Source organism: Notamacropus eugenii, chromosome 1, assembly GCF_028372415.1.
Source record: "Notamacropus eugenii isolate mMacEug1 chromosome 1, mMacEug1.pri_v2, whole genome shotgun sequence".
In the NCBI taxonomy this organism is placed as follows: Eukaryota; Metazoa; Chordata; class Mammalia; order Diprotodontia; family Macropodidae; genus Notamacropus; species Notamacropus eugenii.
This window is the reverse complement of record NC_092872.1, coordinates 170,780,053-170,798,035: the sequence shown is the minus strand read 5'-3', so window position 1 is coordinate 170,798,035 and position 17,983 is coordinate 170,780,053.

Sequence of the window (17,983 nt, the reverse complement as noted above, 5' to 3'; positions counted from 1 at the left end):
TGCTCCATTTCATGCTGAAAACCATGGCTGAGGAAGCTGTGAATTTCCCTGAGTTTGGGAATGCCGAATTTAGTATGAAGGCATGCAATCATCTGCATTTTTAAAAACTGAACGGCTGTTAGCATTTACAATTATAAGGGCTGCCTGCAAGATAATGTGAACAATAGGAAAAGAGATGTGTGAAAGGGGAGGAGGCCAATGGGTCCTGATTATTTTAAACAGAATAAATTGGAGTCTAAAAACCACCTCCTATTGTATCCGTGCAGACATTACTGTAGATCATAAATTAACTCTTTAATGCCATGATAAAATCTGACTGGCAGATATGGGAACACAATCAAGGTTTCTTTCCAGCAAGATTTTTTTTATTGTTTTATTTCTATTCATATCAACTCTGCATTTTCCAGGTAAATGAATCCTACAGGACTTAGAAATGGTTTCCTTTCAGTGAAATGTTATTGTCAGGGCTCCACTGGTAGAAGTCACATGCCTAGGCTGAATCGGCAAAGGACAAAGAACCCCTTGAGTCCATGGAGGAAAGAAGGGGATGACACACACAAATTACCCTCCTCCCTTGTTTCCTATCAGCTCTTAGATTTTTCTTTGTGATGTTTTATTGTAGTGAGTGGTCTCATAGTTTAGAAAGAAAGAATGGCAGTCAAGAAAATTTGGTCACATGGAGTCAAGGAAGGGTAACTGTTACTTCCTTACAGAAGAAGATGGATGAAGGACTCGGCCACAACTCTGTTGTACTGAGCTCTCTCCCTCTCTCTTTTTCTCTCTCTCTCTCTCTCTCTCTCTCTCTCTCTCTCTCTCTCTCTCTCTCGCAAACAAACATACAACTGGGCAATTTTGCTACTAAAAGTGATGGTTACATACACCAGAACCAGAGAAATAATTTGTTGTACAGGATGATTCATTGTAAACAGAAAAAATAATTGATATTCTGAGTCATCATCTGGGCCATCCTTAAAGGTTGGTTCTGCACAAGGCTGCTTTGTAATAGCACCCATTATAATGGGGTTTGACATATCTGACTTCCCTTTCTGTAACAAAATAATACCTGATGACAGTGTTGTTTGTCCTAGGTGAGTACATAAGATCAGAATATTCAATGTCACCCACTGTCCTCTCTATACAGAATTCATGAGTAGTTAGATGCTCTGTGCAGTGGGATTTTAACAATCTGTCCGGTTCTAGAGACAGATTGGAATTGTCCCCATGGTACTCAACTGATCTGCTCACCAATGATGTCAGGCAGTAGTAAAACATGCTGATTTTCTTTGCTGACACCTCAGTATGGTGCATAAAAAGCAAGGTGTAGTGAGAAGGAGCAATAAGTCAAGACTCAAAATTCTGGGTTCATATCTCAGTTCAGTTAGTTAATAGGTATGTATCTATAAAAAAGTCGTTTTCTCTTTCCGGAGTTCAGTTCCTTTACCTGTAAAATAAGGTGAGGGTGCCACAATCCTAAATCCTATGAATCTACAAACTAGAATATACATGCCATGTTGGGGTTTTCTTGACAGATGCTGGACTGGTTTGCCATTTCCATCTCCAGTTCATTTTACAAATGAGGAAACTGAGGCAAACAGGGTTAAATGACTTGAAAGAACAGGATGTCTTATTACTGAAAATGCAAAAATCTAAAACTGCATAGTCCTTCTTCAAATAGATTACTATTTAATGGAACCAAGATGAAGAAGAGAATGGTTAGCCAGCAAGAGACTGGGAAGAGGGGAGGAAGAGAGATGAGGTACCAAGAACAAGTTGGGGACAAATACAGGAGAAACACAAATATATAAAACCTGAGTGGACATAGGGAAATGAGACTTCCTGACAAAAACTTCTCTCCTTCCCATTCTACCTCCGTTTTTTAAAAAGGGATCTTCTTCTTCTTCTTCTCTGTTTTGGAAGAGGACCAATCACAGGGTGATGCCTTTAGTTGTGCATGAATTAGATATAAGTGAGGCAGGTTCCCAAAGTCATCAGCCTCACTCTCTTTCAAAGTCATTGAAGACCAGTGGTAAGACAAAAGTCAAGACAACTGATGATAGAACAAATTATTCTCATCTTTCCATTCTGCCAGGGGAAGTCTTCACATGCTTGGGGTAGACATCTTTCTAACTCATCCACGGGTTTGAAGTTTGTCAGTTACCTTCATCCTGGTTTAGCCTGTTTGCCAAGATGATTTTACCTGGTGTGGCTACTGCACATGCTACAGCTTCTTGGAACCACAGGTGAGAGTTGTGTGGCAGGTGGACACCAAAGGTGGATGAGCAGCCCTGGAATGGGCTCAGCAAGCCCCCACAGCAGGGTCCTTCCTGAACACCCTATACAACCCATTGAAGGGATACATTTGTCAGAAACTGAGAACCAGTAACTAGTGATTTTTTTCAGTCTACTGTATTTATAAGACTATGTGCTTTCACATTCTGGTCATAAAACATTTGTAACCAGAGTCTGTCTGTGGTGTGTATACCAGGCTTCCCTTCCCCTGTGGTGCTCATATCTGTTATGCTAATTATTTGGGGCCAGGTGAAAAATTCATCTACTTGAAAAATGTAGCAGCAAAAGCCTCCTGATTTATGAAATAAAACACCTCAGGAAACATAAGGGACTTTCGTTAGTTCTGAAAAGAAAAATGTTCTACCGAGTTGATAATTAAACTGATTCTGGAGAAATCCCAACTACTTAACAGCTCTGATTCTAATAATACTTCAAGTAGCCTTAGACAAGTTCCTTTACCACTTTGGGGTTTTGTTTTCTGAGCTGCAAAATGAGATCAGGGATTCTTAACCCTTATTTGTGGGATTCCCTTGGCAGTCTGGTAAAGTCTATGGACACTTTTTGTAGAATAACATTTATTACATGCATAAAAATAAAATAAATTAGATTACCAAGGAAACCAATTCTATTGAAACAGTTATCCAAATATTTTCCCATCCAAGTTTTCAGACCCTCTGAAATCTATCCATGGACCCCATGGATCCCTGGACTAGGTGATTCATGAAGTCCTTTCTAATTCTAACATTCTTTCAGTTAAAAATTCCATGAACACTGGAAATATGTTCTGCTGGGCAATCTATCTTCCTTCTGAGACTGCATTCACTAATTGGCTAATGATGAAAGGAAATGGTGTGGGAGAGGCACCAGAGGTTTATTATTTCCAATCCTTTCTTATCCTAGCAATAAAATCCAGAAAATCTTGACAAGTGAAGTCAGGATTATATATTAGTACAAAATTATGTAATTATCATGTTTTAAGGTTGTTGCTTGCTTCCAGAGTTGGACTGATCTGAAAGCTTTAAAATAGACCCTCTCCGAGGGGATGCCATGCCAGAGTTAACTAACATGTCATTCTGCCCAGATCTTAGTGCTGAGAAACTGCAGTGTATCCAATGGACAGTGGCTAAGATGGTGAAGGGTCTATATAAAAATAGTTCACATGTGCAAGTGTATTTTAAAACACTTTCGCATGTATTTCCACATTTGATATAGTCAGATGAGAATAATGTTATCTGCTCTTCCAGGTAGATATTATTATCCTCATTTTTCAAATAAGGAAACTGGAGCTTGGAGACTTGAAGTAATTGATCTAAAATTACAAAGCTAGTAAATGACAAAGATTTCTCTTCATAATAGTTCACATTAATGGTGTGGTTTTAGGTTTCCAAAGCATATATACCTTATCTCATTCTTCAACCTAATCCTGTAAGGTAAAAGGTATTATCAATCCCATTTTAGAGACTGGGAAACTGAGGCTCAGAGAGATTTTTTTTTAAATGACATTCACAGAAATGTGAAAGCATCAGAAGCAGAATTCAAACCCAAGTCCTCCTGACACCAAAGCCTACACTCTAGCAGTAACATCATGCTTATTCATATTTCCAATCCTAGAGCTCTTTCTTCTATACCATTTTCCTCCTCATAAGTGGCACAGTGGATATGTCAGGCAAAGAGGATCTAAAATCTGCCTTAGACACTAACTGTGTGAATCTGAGTGATTTATTTAGTCTCTCTGTGTCTCAGTTTCTTCATCTGTAAAATAAGGAATTTAGACATAGTAGCCTTTGGGGGTCTTTCCTTCTCTAAGTCTATGATCCTATGATCTTATATAGACGTTTGAACAATCTAGAGAATATTTGATCTAGAAAAGAGAAAACTGAGAGAGGAATGTGATAATGATCTTCATATATTTTAAAGACCCATAAATAAGGGGGGGGGGGGAGGGAGGGAAGTGATTTTGCATACCTCCAGAGGGCAGAATTAGAACCAAGAGTTGGAATATACAGGAAAGAAAATAGATTAAATAGGGAAAATTTTTCTAACAAAGTAACTAAAATGGGATGGAATGCCTTATTATATAGCACTTACTATCAAGGGATCTTCAAATGGAGGCTAGACAACTGTCAGAGTTGTTATGTGAGAAACTGGATGAGAGGTTGGATGAGGGGCCCTCATTTGCCTCTTCTCAACTCTTGACATTCTATGAGTGTATGAAGATACCATACATCTTCACCTGGGCTTTCCAAGGACACAATTACGAGACTGCTTATTTCTAGGCAATTGATTTATTGGCTAGTAGTGCTCTAATTAAAACCTTGAAGTCAATATTCAGGCTTTTTCCACCAATGGGAGAGAAAGACAGGGACAGAGAGAAGAGGAGAGGGGAGAGGAAATGAGAGAGGAAGGGTAAAAAGAGAGAGAGAGAGTGAGAGTGGGAGATGGAAGAGAGATGAAATGCTTTCCTATTAAGTTATGAGGGATTTTTTTTTAGAAAATATTCAATATTAAAGCAACTAAATGCAAATTTTTATAACATTAAAGACCCATTTTTGAAAAGATATTCAAAAAGATAAAAAGGTACAAATAATTACCTCTCTCACTAATCCTTAACTATAATCAATTACTGCTTCTCCTTCCTAGCACTAGTACTATGATGAACTAAGTTACCACGAATCCATTTACTTGGAGCTAGAGTGCTATTGGCTTGTCCTCAGTTCTAAGACTTTCCACAGATGTGTCAGGTGTCAAAACCTTTCTCCTGCTGTTGGTTATAATTCCCCTAGCCCAAGTCTTTTGATTGCTGAGGACTTTGATTGCTACAAGCTTTCACCTTCAGAATGTTTGCGACCTATCTACTCTCTCCATTTTCCCTAGGCCAAGTAGGAAACCGCCTTTCTGATCCATGTAGCTGCTAAGAGAAGAAAAGTCATGTCACAGTGTACACCCGCTGATCTTCGTATAAAACCTCATGATTACCTTTTCCCCAATCAGAAGGGAGTAATTTTCCCTGTTCAAAGGAAAGAGTCTCCCCACTCCACTGGGATTACCAGCTGTTTATGGATCAATTTAAAGATAATAGTTTCCTTAGCAACCCTTTCTAACACAAGATCAAATACAACTGCTCTCTATTAAAGTACTTGGAACTACAAAAAAATCTAACTGATACCAGAATATAACTTTTAAAACACACACACACACACACACACACACACACACACACACACACACACACACACATTTAGCCAAAACATAACAAGGTTTTAAAACAGTCTATAAAGTGTTTTCTCCACACCCACCCTCCGTAGGGCATGCAGCCAAGTTCATTGACCCATGCAAAGATGAAAGTGTGAGCTTTATTTAGCATGTGCTCTAAAGAAGCTAATTGACCCAATACTTTAAATTTATGTACATCATCTTTACTTCTCTCTTTATATTTCTAGCCTTCTCAGATGTCTCATTTCAATCTCCTAGCCGTTCAGTGAGAGTCACAGAAGTAGTCACGGCCCTTAGCTGTCTTCTGGGCCAGCCCCTTCGTTTTATAGAGAAGTTGACAGCAATAGAATAATGGTTGGGTAGGTATTGCTCCAAGGCAGTGATCCATTTAGATTATAGGAAACAGGATATAAACAGTTTAGGGGTCCTGCAGGACACATCCACAGTCCTTACCTAATTCAACTCTGCTTTTCCTCCCTTGGAGACTAGCTCAGTACTGTTGATAGAATCCTAGAATAACAAAACTGAAAGGACTTTAAAGACCATCTAGTGCAATGTCCTCTTTTCACAGATAAGGAAACATAGGCCCACAGGACTGACCTGGCTTGACCAAGGCAAATGGGAGGGCTAGAATTTGATAATTCAGCTTTCTAAATTCCCAGATCAAAGCTCCATCTACTATACCACACTGCTTCCATTCATTTTGCATATGCAGAATAAGTGCTAATTGACATTGATGGGATGTCCTTTATTCCCAACTTTAGGAAAGTCTGTAAGAGTTGTCATTAACCCTCTGTCAGAAAACTCTTTTCTGTTTAAGACTAAGCTAGAGCTCTCAGACTGGATGATTTCCACCACACATAGAGAGAAAAATGCTTTCCTCTTTAGAGCCTTCCTTATAAAGTTATACTCAATTGCCCTGATTCTTCAGCACCTCCAGCAACCCCAGAACCAATCTCCTTTTTCATATGACTTACAGAAAATCCTAGAGAGTGAAGAGGTGTGACTCAAAATCTACTCTCCCGGTGCCAGGGAAGTCCAGGTCGTGTTTACCCCCTTTCTCCTTAGCGATGGTGACAACATCAGATGAGTTAACAAGAGTGATTGATTTCAAGCACGCACAGCACTCTGTCGGGCTTAACACTCCTGAAATGTGTTTCTCGCTGACACTGGGAGTGACAACGAGTCCTATTTTGGGAAGGAAACAAACTGCTCAATCCATGAATAGATAGAACAAATGTAAATCAGAGTGAGAAAGAGGTTACCCATGCCTTCCAAAGCCTTGTTCCAAGTTTCCATGGGAAGAGAAGGATTATGCCCTCTCCCCAGCACCCTGTTGTCTCTTTGAAGATTTTTTACATAGTCGGTGCCTACATAGGAAAAGAATGAGATAGAGACCTTATAAAAGTCTACAGAGAACCCACATCAGAAAATCTAAGAAGCAGTATGCGTTAGTGGATAGAGACCTAGACATAGAGACAGGAAGACCTAGGTTAGAATCTTGTCTCAAATATTTAATAGCTGTACCCTTGGACAAGTTACTTAACCACTTTGGGCGTCAGTTTCCTCAACTGCAAAATGAGATGGTTCTAAGATCCTTTCTAACTAAATTTATGCACCTATGATTCTATAACCTGTCCCCTCCTCTTTGAAAAGGTATGTTCTCTGCAAATTATACTATTTTGCCTCTGGACACACTGACTTGCATCTCAGGTGTGCTTAATTCTCTGGTGGGTCCACTTTCAGATAGTTCTTATAATGTGAGCAGTCTTCTTTCTTAACATTGTTTTCTTTCCTTAATACCTCCTTTTGTATCTTAAAGAATCCATAGCAACAGGCAAAGACCTTTCAATGGTAACCTCCTCATACTCCACAGATACCCCTAAGAGCAACAGTAAGATGTAAAGGGATGAAATGAATTCAAAAAATTTATTTGCTTAATATGTGCTAAAGCCTATGTTAAGCAGTGGGAATTCCAATTTTAAAAGAATATAAATACTGCTTTCAAGGAGCTCACACTCTAATAGGAAAAGACAACATATACAGAAGAATTCACCTGAAGACAGAGCATATATTTAGCCTTCTTATGGGCTGGGCATATCTGCTAGTGCAGATGGAAAGACGCAGAGGTCCTGAGATTTCATAACAAGGAAGAGAGCAAGGCACAGGAATCCTTAGGAAGTATAAAGTTGTCTGTCCCATAGACGTGGCCCACCACCATTGGACAGTGGGGAAACTATGGGTCAGGATGGGATTTGGAGTTCCCTCTGGGAGTGGGGTTGGAGATTCAGTGTCTGGCCAGGAAGAAAGAGAAGGAAGCTTTGGCTGAAAGATTGGAGAGGGCTCTGGGGTGAGTAGATGTGTTGGTAAATTTTTAAAAACCCATCTCTCTAGGTGAAAAATACACACACATCTGTATATACACACATCTATATGTGTGTATGTATCATATATGGCATTTAAGACCCACTTTTAAGTTTAATCTGCATTATTAATACTTTCCTAAGTCTACATAATCAACAAAATAATAAATCAAGCCCCAATTTGTAGTTTGCAGATTTCCATAGTGTAAATGTTCACATTGGAAATTCCCCATTTGGTTCTCAGGGCTCTAGTACACCCTTGGTACAGAAGGAATTTGATTCTACTGGAGACTTTTGGGTGTCCCATAGTGAGGTCTGGGTAGTCTGTCATCAGACACACGGAAAAGGTGGGCCCCAGCAGGGGTAGCAGCTCTGTCCATGAGAGTCTTACCCTCCCCCATTTGGGTGACTCTGGAGTTTAAGCTCATCTGTAACATTAACTGTGCAATGTTGCTCTAAGATCCTGTCTCCACCAGTGTTTACAAAAGTCTGTCTCAACCTGGCTAGCACTGGTACTGAGAGCCTTTGCTCAGATCAAAATCCTCAAGGTAACCTGTGGCCTGGAACTGAAACTTTCAGTTTATACAGACTCCATTCAGCCTCGGGAGCTTCTCAAAAGCACATACTTATGTCAACCATCCTTACTTCTGACTGAATTGTATGCTTTCAAGGGAAGGGACTGCATCTTATTTCATCTTTGTGTTCCTAGAGTTTAGTACAGTACACTGCTCAAAGTAGAAGTTTACTACTGTTTTTTGTTGAATTGAATTAATCCGGATAACCTCACCTCAAAGATATATTTACACATCATTCACAATACAGACAATAAAGTCACACTATATCTGCCATCTTCATGACTAGAATGGTCAACATGGAGCATTCACATGTTGCAGTCCACATCTATTCATAAAATGGATGGAACAAATGTTTTAAATGTTTCTAAAATAGTTTAACCTACGTTAACCTTAGAGTACTAGGCTTTCTGTTCCTGGGGCAAGAGCAAAGGGGAACAACATTTAAAAATAAAATTTTTCATCAGATTCTCTGCAAGAAGGAAAGCCAAACTATCTGATGCTTCTTGACAACTATGATGTAAAGTGAAATGGCTGGGCTCATGACCTCTAAGATCCTTTCTAACTCTAAATCTATGCTCCTATGATCCTATAACATGTCCCCTCCCATTTAAAAAGGTATATTCTCTGCAAATTATACTATTTTGCCTCTGGACACACTGACTTGCATCTCAATCCTCCTTAGTTCTCTGATGGGTCCGCTCTCAGGTAGATACAGTATAATAAAAGAATTTAAAAACACACTCAATACAATATTGCTGTTACGTAAACTTTTAACACCTAATATCCATCTGTTGGAACCAATAATAAAAAGACTCAAATGTTTGACTGTTTCAGGTTAGGGAGAAGATATTTGGGGGCAGGTAGGATTTGTGGAATGTCTGGTATCACACTGTGTAGACAGCTGTTATGCTCTTAAATAATAACTAGAATGTCTATACTGCTTTAATATTTGCAAAGTACTTTACAAATATTATTTCATTTTATTTTCATGACAACCCTGAGAGGTAGATGCTATTGTACTATCCCCATTTTAAAGTTGAGTCAATTGAGACTGAGAGAGGTTAAGTGACTTGCCCAGAGTCACCCAGCCAGACTTAAAATTTTGACTTCAGATCCACCCTCTCTCCACTATACCTCCTAATGACTGAGTGATACCCAGTATCAATCTTTCTTTTGTGACAGATCACAAAATGAATACTTAATTATGTTATTCGAATATCTTTTCAATTATCAATGCATTCAATCTGCCCACATCTCTTCACTATATCCTTTGGCCTCCCTGTGTTTCTAAACCAAATGGTTACTTGCTTTGGCCTCAAGAAATTTCTTGCTCCCCAAGCAACTCTACCAGCATGGGCTTCGTCTAGACATCAGTGCAACTTCCAGAAGGCAAATCAGCCAGCAGAGAGCAAAGTCTTGTGGGTACAGAATATGACAGGTGAGTTTTGATGGGGAAAAGGTGAAAAAGAGATTAACCCAGAGAAGCAGGCTGGGCCAAAACCAAGTGTGACACTAACTGAACACTTCGGTGTGTGTGTGTGTGTGTGTGTGTGTGTGTGTGTGTGTGTGTGTGTGTGTGTGTGTGTGTGAAAGAGACAAACTGTGTATCTATACAGCAAGACTTAACTGGAGGAATGCTGTGTGATAGTGAAAGCAAACTGCCTGCTTCACAACTTCTCCTCAAATACTGGCTGAGTCAGAGCATAAGACATTCCATGAGGAATCTCCAATCAGAGGTTTTAGATCCCAAAGTCAAAGTAGATTTCCAAACCAGTGGCTGCTACCACCAGCTCTCCTTCAGTTACCCAATAGGGGAGTGAGTCTATTCCAAAGACTTTGTTGTCAATTTCTACTACTCTTTGCCCCCACCTCCCTCCTCCTCAACTTTCCTCCAGCAATTGGGAAAATTAAAAGTAATTCCTCACCAAAAAAGTGGCATAGAAGAGGATGATTTGGATCTAGTTAACCCAGATTTTAGCCAGGCTTTTGATAACATGTCCCACACTATCGTGGAAAAGAGAGATGTGGATTAGATATCAATGAAATCACATTGATTCACAATAGATTATATAACTGAACTCAGATAGTTGTTTTAATTATTCTATGTCAGTGTGGGAAGAGGTCTCCAGTGGAGTACCTAGGGATTTCTATCTGGTCCTGGGTGAGTTAGCATCTTTACCAGTGACTTGGGCAAAGCACAAATGGTACACTCTTCAAATGTGCAGAGGACACAAAGCTGAGAATAGATAACATACTGGATAAAAGAGACAGAATCTGAAATGATTTTGATAGACTGGAGTACTGGCTAATGAAATTGATCATGACAAGATATAATAAGATGAAATTCAATAGGGAAAATCTTGCACATGGGTCCAAACAAGAATCTTCACGATATAAGGTAGGAGAGGTCTAGATAGCCAGCAGCTGTTCTGAAAAGGACAAGGGAGGATTGGGGGTAGAGAGGAGAGAGGTTCTACAAATTCAATACGAATCAGCAGGTTGATGTGGTGGCCAAAAAACTTAATGCGTTATTAGCTGCATTAGGAGGGTCATAGATTAAAGGAACAGGGAGATGCTAATCCCACTATTCTCTGTCCTGGAGTAGGGTTCAGTTCTGTACATCATGGTTTAAGAAGGATGTCAACTGAAAGTCATGTCATCATCTTGATGTCATGGTTTTCTTCGAAAATGAAGGACAAACATGACAACAATCTGATGAGCTAGAGAGTATGCACAGGAAAACAACAAGAATGACAATGGGCCTTGACCATTTGAACTGTCTTAGGAAGATTCTGAGGATCACCTGGCAGGATAAGGTACCAGACACTGGGGTCCTTGTTTGAACTAAACTGACAAGCATTTAAACTATCAGAGAGTGCAACTCCAATGGACTGGCCACTTTGTTTGAATGCAAAATGTACACTTGTCAAAAAGACTATTTTATGGAGAACTTGCATGGGGCTGGTGGTCAGAAGAAGAGATACAAGGACACTCTCAAGATCTCTCTCAAGAACTTTGGATTTGATTGTGTGACATAGGAGACACCAGCACAGGACCACTCAGCATGGTGTACCCACATCAGAAAGGGTGCTGTGCTCTATAGGCAAAGCAGAATTGAGACAGCACAAAGGAAATGTAGGATGCGCAAATTTGAAGTATCCACCGCAAATATTCACGCAAACTACCTGTGCCCAATCTGTGGTACAGCACTCCGAGATCATATTGGTCTGATCAGCTAGTTGGACCCATTGAAACTTGACTTTGTCATGGTGATGTCATTTTGGTCCTCTTTCAGAATGAAGGCCAACAATTATTTGAGTAAAAGTTGAAGGCATTGGTTATGTGGAGAAAAGAAGATTCAAAGGAAACAAGATATTTAAGTGTCTAAAGAGCTGGCACATGGTGTTCTTCAAGTCTCCAGAGGGTAGAACCAAGAGGAGTGGGTAGCAGTTCAAAAAGGGCAGGCTCATCCTAGCTGTGTGACCCTGGACAAGTCATTTGACCTCTATTTGCCTTAATCTACTGGAGAAAGAAATGGGAAACTCCAGAATCTTTGCCAAGAAAACCCCATGGACAGTATTGACCTGCTATGGTCCACAGGGTCACAAAGAGTTTGACATGACTGAACAATAAACCATACATAAGGATCCCTGTGGTCCCCATATTGACTTAGAAAGCCACATGTTAACATTATCTGTGTTCTATGTCATTTTCATCTATTTTATTAAAGTTTTTCTAATTACATTTTAGCCTGCTTTAGGCCACCCTCGGGAGTGTTGTAGGGAGTCTGCAAGCCAAATGTTTGACGCTTTTGGATTAGACAATCTTTAGGATCCATTTCAGGTCTTAAAAACAAAATAAAACAAGCTATTTGTTCAATTTTTATATTGTGAAATAATAGTAATAATATTCAAATAGTCTAAAATTTTCAAAGTAGCTAAATCCATCTTGTGTGAGTCTCACAATAACCCTGTGAGGTAGGTATTATATGTACTATTACATTCTGCAGATTAGAAAGTTGAGGCTAAGAAAGATTAAGTAATTTGCCTATGTTAACATGCCAAGTAAGGTCAGAAGGAGAATCTGTACCTAGGTCTTCATGACACTGAGTGTAACACTCAAATCCAGCTGCTTCTGGATGCATAAAAACTTTTGGCATGATTGACATGTTCTGTTTATTTAGAGCATGTACAAAATGTCTGCTACTGTTGAATTTTTGCCCCAAGGTCTTCTGAACTCCCAACTCAGCCTTGTACCCCTGTGCACATTTTTATTTGTATAGCCCTTTTGGCATATCTGAAAGTTAGTTGCTCAAGGCTCTAGTCTGAGCTGAATCTGAAGGCCTGAGAACAGAACTTTGAAAGACTCAAAGTCATCCAGTGGTCAAAAACCACCGACATTGACCTCCAAACAGCATGAAGACCCAGGAAATCTGTGAAGAGGAGAAATGTGATGCACAGGTGACAGAAGTTGGATAACTAATTGTGTGGGGAAATAGGGCTTAGGAAAGTTAGATCTAATGCACAGTGACATTAAAATAGATGCTGCTACCAGATGGCAGACAGCAGAGGTATAAAGACAAAAAAATAAACAAAAAACAACGACCCTTACATAGCTTATCAGTGAAGAAAAAAAAGAAAATACCAAGAGGGGTTACCAGAAGTCCAGTTGTTATGCTGGACTGGAAACATGATGTTGGGACAGGGGGAGACGGGAAGAGAAGAAAGTCTCAAAAGGCTTATAGGGATTTTGAGAAACTCCGTGAGCTTTAGGAAGAACTTATAACAAGAGGAGTCACCATCTGCTTCCCCAGCTGTATTTTCATTCCAGCAGAATAGCTATCATCTCCTAGGGAGAGTACCCACAGAATTCTCTATCAACCATTTCAAAGTGCTTAAATACATCATCTCATCTGAGTCTCACAACAACCCTGTGACATAGATATTACAGGTATTATTACATTCTGCAGATTAGAAAACCAAAGCTAAGAAAGTTTAAGTAAGTTGCCTATGTTAACATACCAAGTAAGGACAGAAGGAGAATTTGCATCTAGTTCTTTGTAACACTGGGTAGCTAGAGAGTTCAGTCAATAAAGCAATGGATTTGGAATCAGAAATACGTATTTTCATGAGTTCAAATCCAGCCTCAGACACTTAATAGCTATGTGACCCTGGGGAAGTCACGTAACCTTATTTGCCTCAGTTTCCGCATCTGTAAAATGAACTGGAAAAGGAAAAGGCAAACCACTCCAGGACCCTTGCCAAGAAAACCCCAAAATGAGGTCACAAAGAGTATGACATGACTGAAATGACTGATTATCATAATGCTGAGTATAGCAGTGATTTCTATCATTTTTATATTATATACATGGATAGGGAGGTTGGAGATTTGACAAAGGGTGTAAGGAAACTAATCACATAACAATACTTGGAACAACTAAATACAAATCCTGATGGTGTTACATGCTGACAAGTTGTACATAACAGAAACAGTATCATGTACAATCTTCTTGTGTTCTACTGTGTATTTGGAAATGTTCATTTTTGGTGTTAAGTTCACAATTTTTTATAAAAAATTAAAATTCAAAATGGGGGATGGGAGGAAGAGTTTAGAGAATATAAGCTAAGTTATCCAACCTGGTATTCAAATGTTGCCTAGCAAGCCTCTTAACCTACTGGTAAGAAATTACTGTGACACACAAAAATACCAGGACACCCATCAGAATGACTCATTGGGTAAAGGCTAGTATCTATTCTCCTTGCAAGTACCCTGGCAATAGGGTTTTATAGGAGGAGGAGAAGAAGAAGAAGAAGAAGAAGAAGAAGAAGAAGAAGAAGAAGAAGAAGAAGAAGAAGAGGAAGAGGAAGAGGAAGAGGAAGAGGAAGAAGAGGAAGAAGAGGAAGGAAGGAAGGAAGGAAGGAAGGAAGGAAGGAAGGAAGGAAGGAAGGAAGGAAGGAAGGAAGGAAGGAAGGAAGAAAACTGACTCTTGAGAAAATAAGTGAATATGTTTAAGTCATATAGTAGCTTCAGAGAGCTGAGTTCAATGGAAAGAGCCCCGAATTTGGGGTCTGGACACCTGGGTTTGAGAAACAGCTCAATGATCTATGTGACTGACTTTGGGCAAGTCACTTAATCTCCATGGACCTCAGTTTTCTTATGTCAATAAACAAGGAACACAGGATCATAGAATTATAGATTTGAAGAAGGGCATTTATAGCCCATCAAATCCATCCACCATATTTGGAAACTGGTATACTGGAAAGATTACTAGACCTGGAGCTAAAAAGATTTTGTTGCAATTCTTGTTTCTGAAATTTATTTTACTCTATGAATCTCAGCTTCTTTATATACAAAAGAAGTTGGTTGGACTAAGTTATCTCTAAGGTCCTTTCCAACTCTCCCATTTTATATCTCTAAGTCCCAGTCATACAAAGTCCTCAATGTCGCTTGACACTGGTTCAATCCTTCCAGACACCAAAAATACAAATATGAGTTCAAAATCAGTGCAGCTGCTTTGAGAATCCCATTATACTGCTTCCTTCTCATCAAGACCCTCTCTGGTGACAGAACTTCCAACTAAAGTGCTCTTTGTAGGAACTAGTCTCAATGTCTTGATATCTCAACATCTTGATCTTTTTGCATGCTGCTGATTCACTCCACCTGACCAAATTGAGAAATAAAGAGAGTAAAATATCCTGCTATGCTAACTTGCTAGTTATAACAATTTTTTAATGATTTAGGACAAAATATAACCCTAAAGGTCAGGCTTCTATGGAGTCTTTCTAAAGAATTGTGCTTTGGAAAGTATGGGGTGCCCTAGGTGATGCCCCTGATACCTTCTTACAAACAGATAGGTAATACAGTGAACTGAGTGGTGATCCTAGAGTCAGGGAGATCTTGAGTACAAATTCTACTTAGACACTTATCAGCTATGTGACCCCGGACAAGTCACTTAAGCTCTGTCTGCCTTTGTTTCCTCAACTGTATAGTGGGGATCAGAGTAGCATCTACCTTCCTGGGCTGTTATGAAGATCAAACGAGATAATATTTATAAAGCACTTAGCACAATTCCTAGTGCTAAATTAATGCTTGTTTTCTTCTTTCTTACACAACCCTTTCCTCTTGGTATTAAATTAATTTGCCCTAATTAAGCACTCCCCTAAGCTTGCCAGAATGAGCCATACTGAAAAACTACACAACCATCCCTGATAATGACTACAGCTGAATCTAGGTAGTCAGGCTTAGCTTGAAGACGGGTAATGTATATCTGTAAAAGAAATACATGAGACACACACCCCCCACTGAATTTCCAGACTTGTGGAGACCCTCATTTCTTAAAAACACTGCATTTGGGCCCTGTCCACAAGTGTCTTTGTGGTACTAAGAAAAAACAAGCTGGATGTCCCTATTCTTCTCTGAAGTTATAAATTCCTCTTTCCTCACCAAGTATTCTTGCTCTGTTTGCATCTTTTTAAAATAAACTTTCATATTAGAAAGTAAAAGTCTGATGTCTATGTCATTATATCAATGATTCTGAAAGAGTCCAGAAGAAATATATGATAATTATTCAAGAATTCCCTGCAGATGCATCCACAGGAATAATTTTATTCAACAACCCTCTGTTGATGGATATCAAGCAAGAAATAAAGGAAGGAGTTCTCAAAATATTCCCTGCTACCAAAGCCCATCTTTTTTAATACCAATGTTCTCCCTGTGATGCTAAATATGGCTGCAAATCATGAAAACATAATGATCTCAGAAGAATCAAAATAGTAGATGACCCAAAAGGAAAAATGTGTGGTAGCGCCAAGTAAATTGTAGCATAGCACCAAGAACAGCTTGAATGTGAGAAGTGGTGAGAAAGGCAAGGAAATTTTATATATATGTATATACACACATATATACATACAGTACACATTTTACACCTATGTGTATGTATGTATACACATATATGTATATGTACATGCATATACATATATCTATGTCTGGAAAAGTTGATGAGATTGATATGGAGGGTGAGGCTGAAACCTATGAAATCTTAAAAGACCATTCATCAGAAGGTAAACTTCTTGAAAATGAGTCATTTCATTCATTTTTTGTGTCCCCAATGCCTAGAACACTATCTGGAAAATTATTATTATTAATAACTAGCATTTACATAATATTAGGTAACACAAATATTATCTCATTTGATTCTCACAACAGCTCTGTGGGGTAGACACTATCATTATCCCTATTTTATAGATGAAGAAACTGAAGCAAACAGAGGAAGTGAATTACCTAAGGTCACACAGCTAGTGTCTGAGGTTCAGATCTGAACTCAAATTTTCCTGACTCCAGACCCAGCCCTCTATCTGTTGCACCACTTAGCTGCCTCTAATAGTCACTTAACATATTCTTGTTGATTTGTTGATTGACGAAGGTCTTCCAGACAATGTTTTGATTCTCTGTACTATACATATAGCAGGGTACTGACAAGAATTGTTCCCTATCAGAAGACACAGATGGGTTGTAATCCTCATGGGGTCGGGGCAGAGGTTAGAAGTGACAATGAGATCATGGAGCTACGAAATTGTCAACTGATCAGCCTAAAAAGCTATCAACAAGCATTTCTTAAGTGCCTGCTTTGTGCCAGGTACTGTACTAGGCACTGGAGATACAAATACAATGAATGAAACATTTCCTGTTCCCAAGGATCTAACATTCTTTCAGGAAATAGAACTTCTAAGTATGTACAAAATTATAGATGAAACTAATGTATAATCTGAAACTCAAGCAGTAATCATTCTGTCTACCAATGAGATGTCTTCAATAAATTCCAGATTTGATCCCCACCCCCACCCCCAGATTTTGTTGTTGTTGTTATGGCCGCTGTTCAGTCATTTCAGTCATGTCTGACTCTTTGTGTCCGCATTTGGAGTTCTCTTGGCAAAGATACTTGACTGAGTTGCCAATTCCTTCTGCAGCTCATTTTACAGATGAGGAAACTGAGGCAAACAGTGTGAAGTGACTTCCCAGGGTCACACAGCTAATAAATGTCTGAGACTAGATTCTAACTCAGAAGAAAGATGAGTCTTCCCAGTTTCAAGTCTACTGCCAACTACTTATCCTGAGCCCCCCAAGTTACAAATACATAAATGTAAAATCATTTGGTAGGAAGAGCACTCTGAGCTTGGGAGAGATCCAGACAGACTTCATGTGGAAAATGATGCCGAGCTGAGCTTTGAAAAAAGAACAAAACTAGATAGTCTCGGTTTAAAAAAAAATTAAATGTAATTAATACTAATAAAACTGAGATTCCAGCGTCACAAAATTAAGCACATGTTAGGAGTCTAAGTGGATTGCCATTAAATCTTTCATAGGTGTAGGGAACTTAGAAGCATCAAGATTGTGATCCTCTGTGTTCCTCATCATTACAGCTCAACCACTACCATCTTTACTTTTATTATTGGGTGGAAAAAATATTTTGAAAAATTGGCCACCTGCACATATAATGACTTTTAAGATCTTTCCATGGAAGTGGTCAACATTTGGAGAGCTATC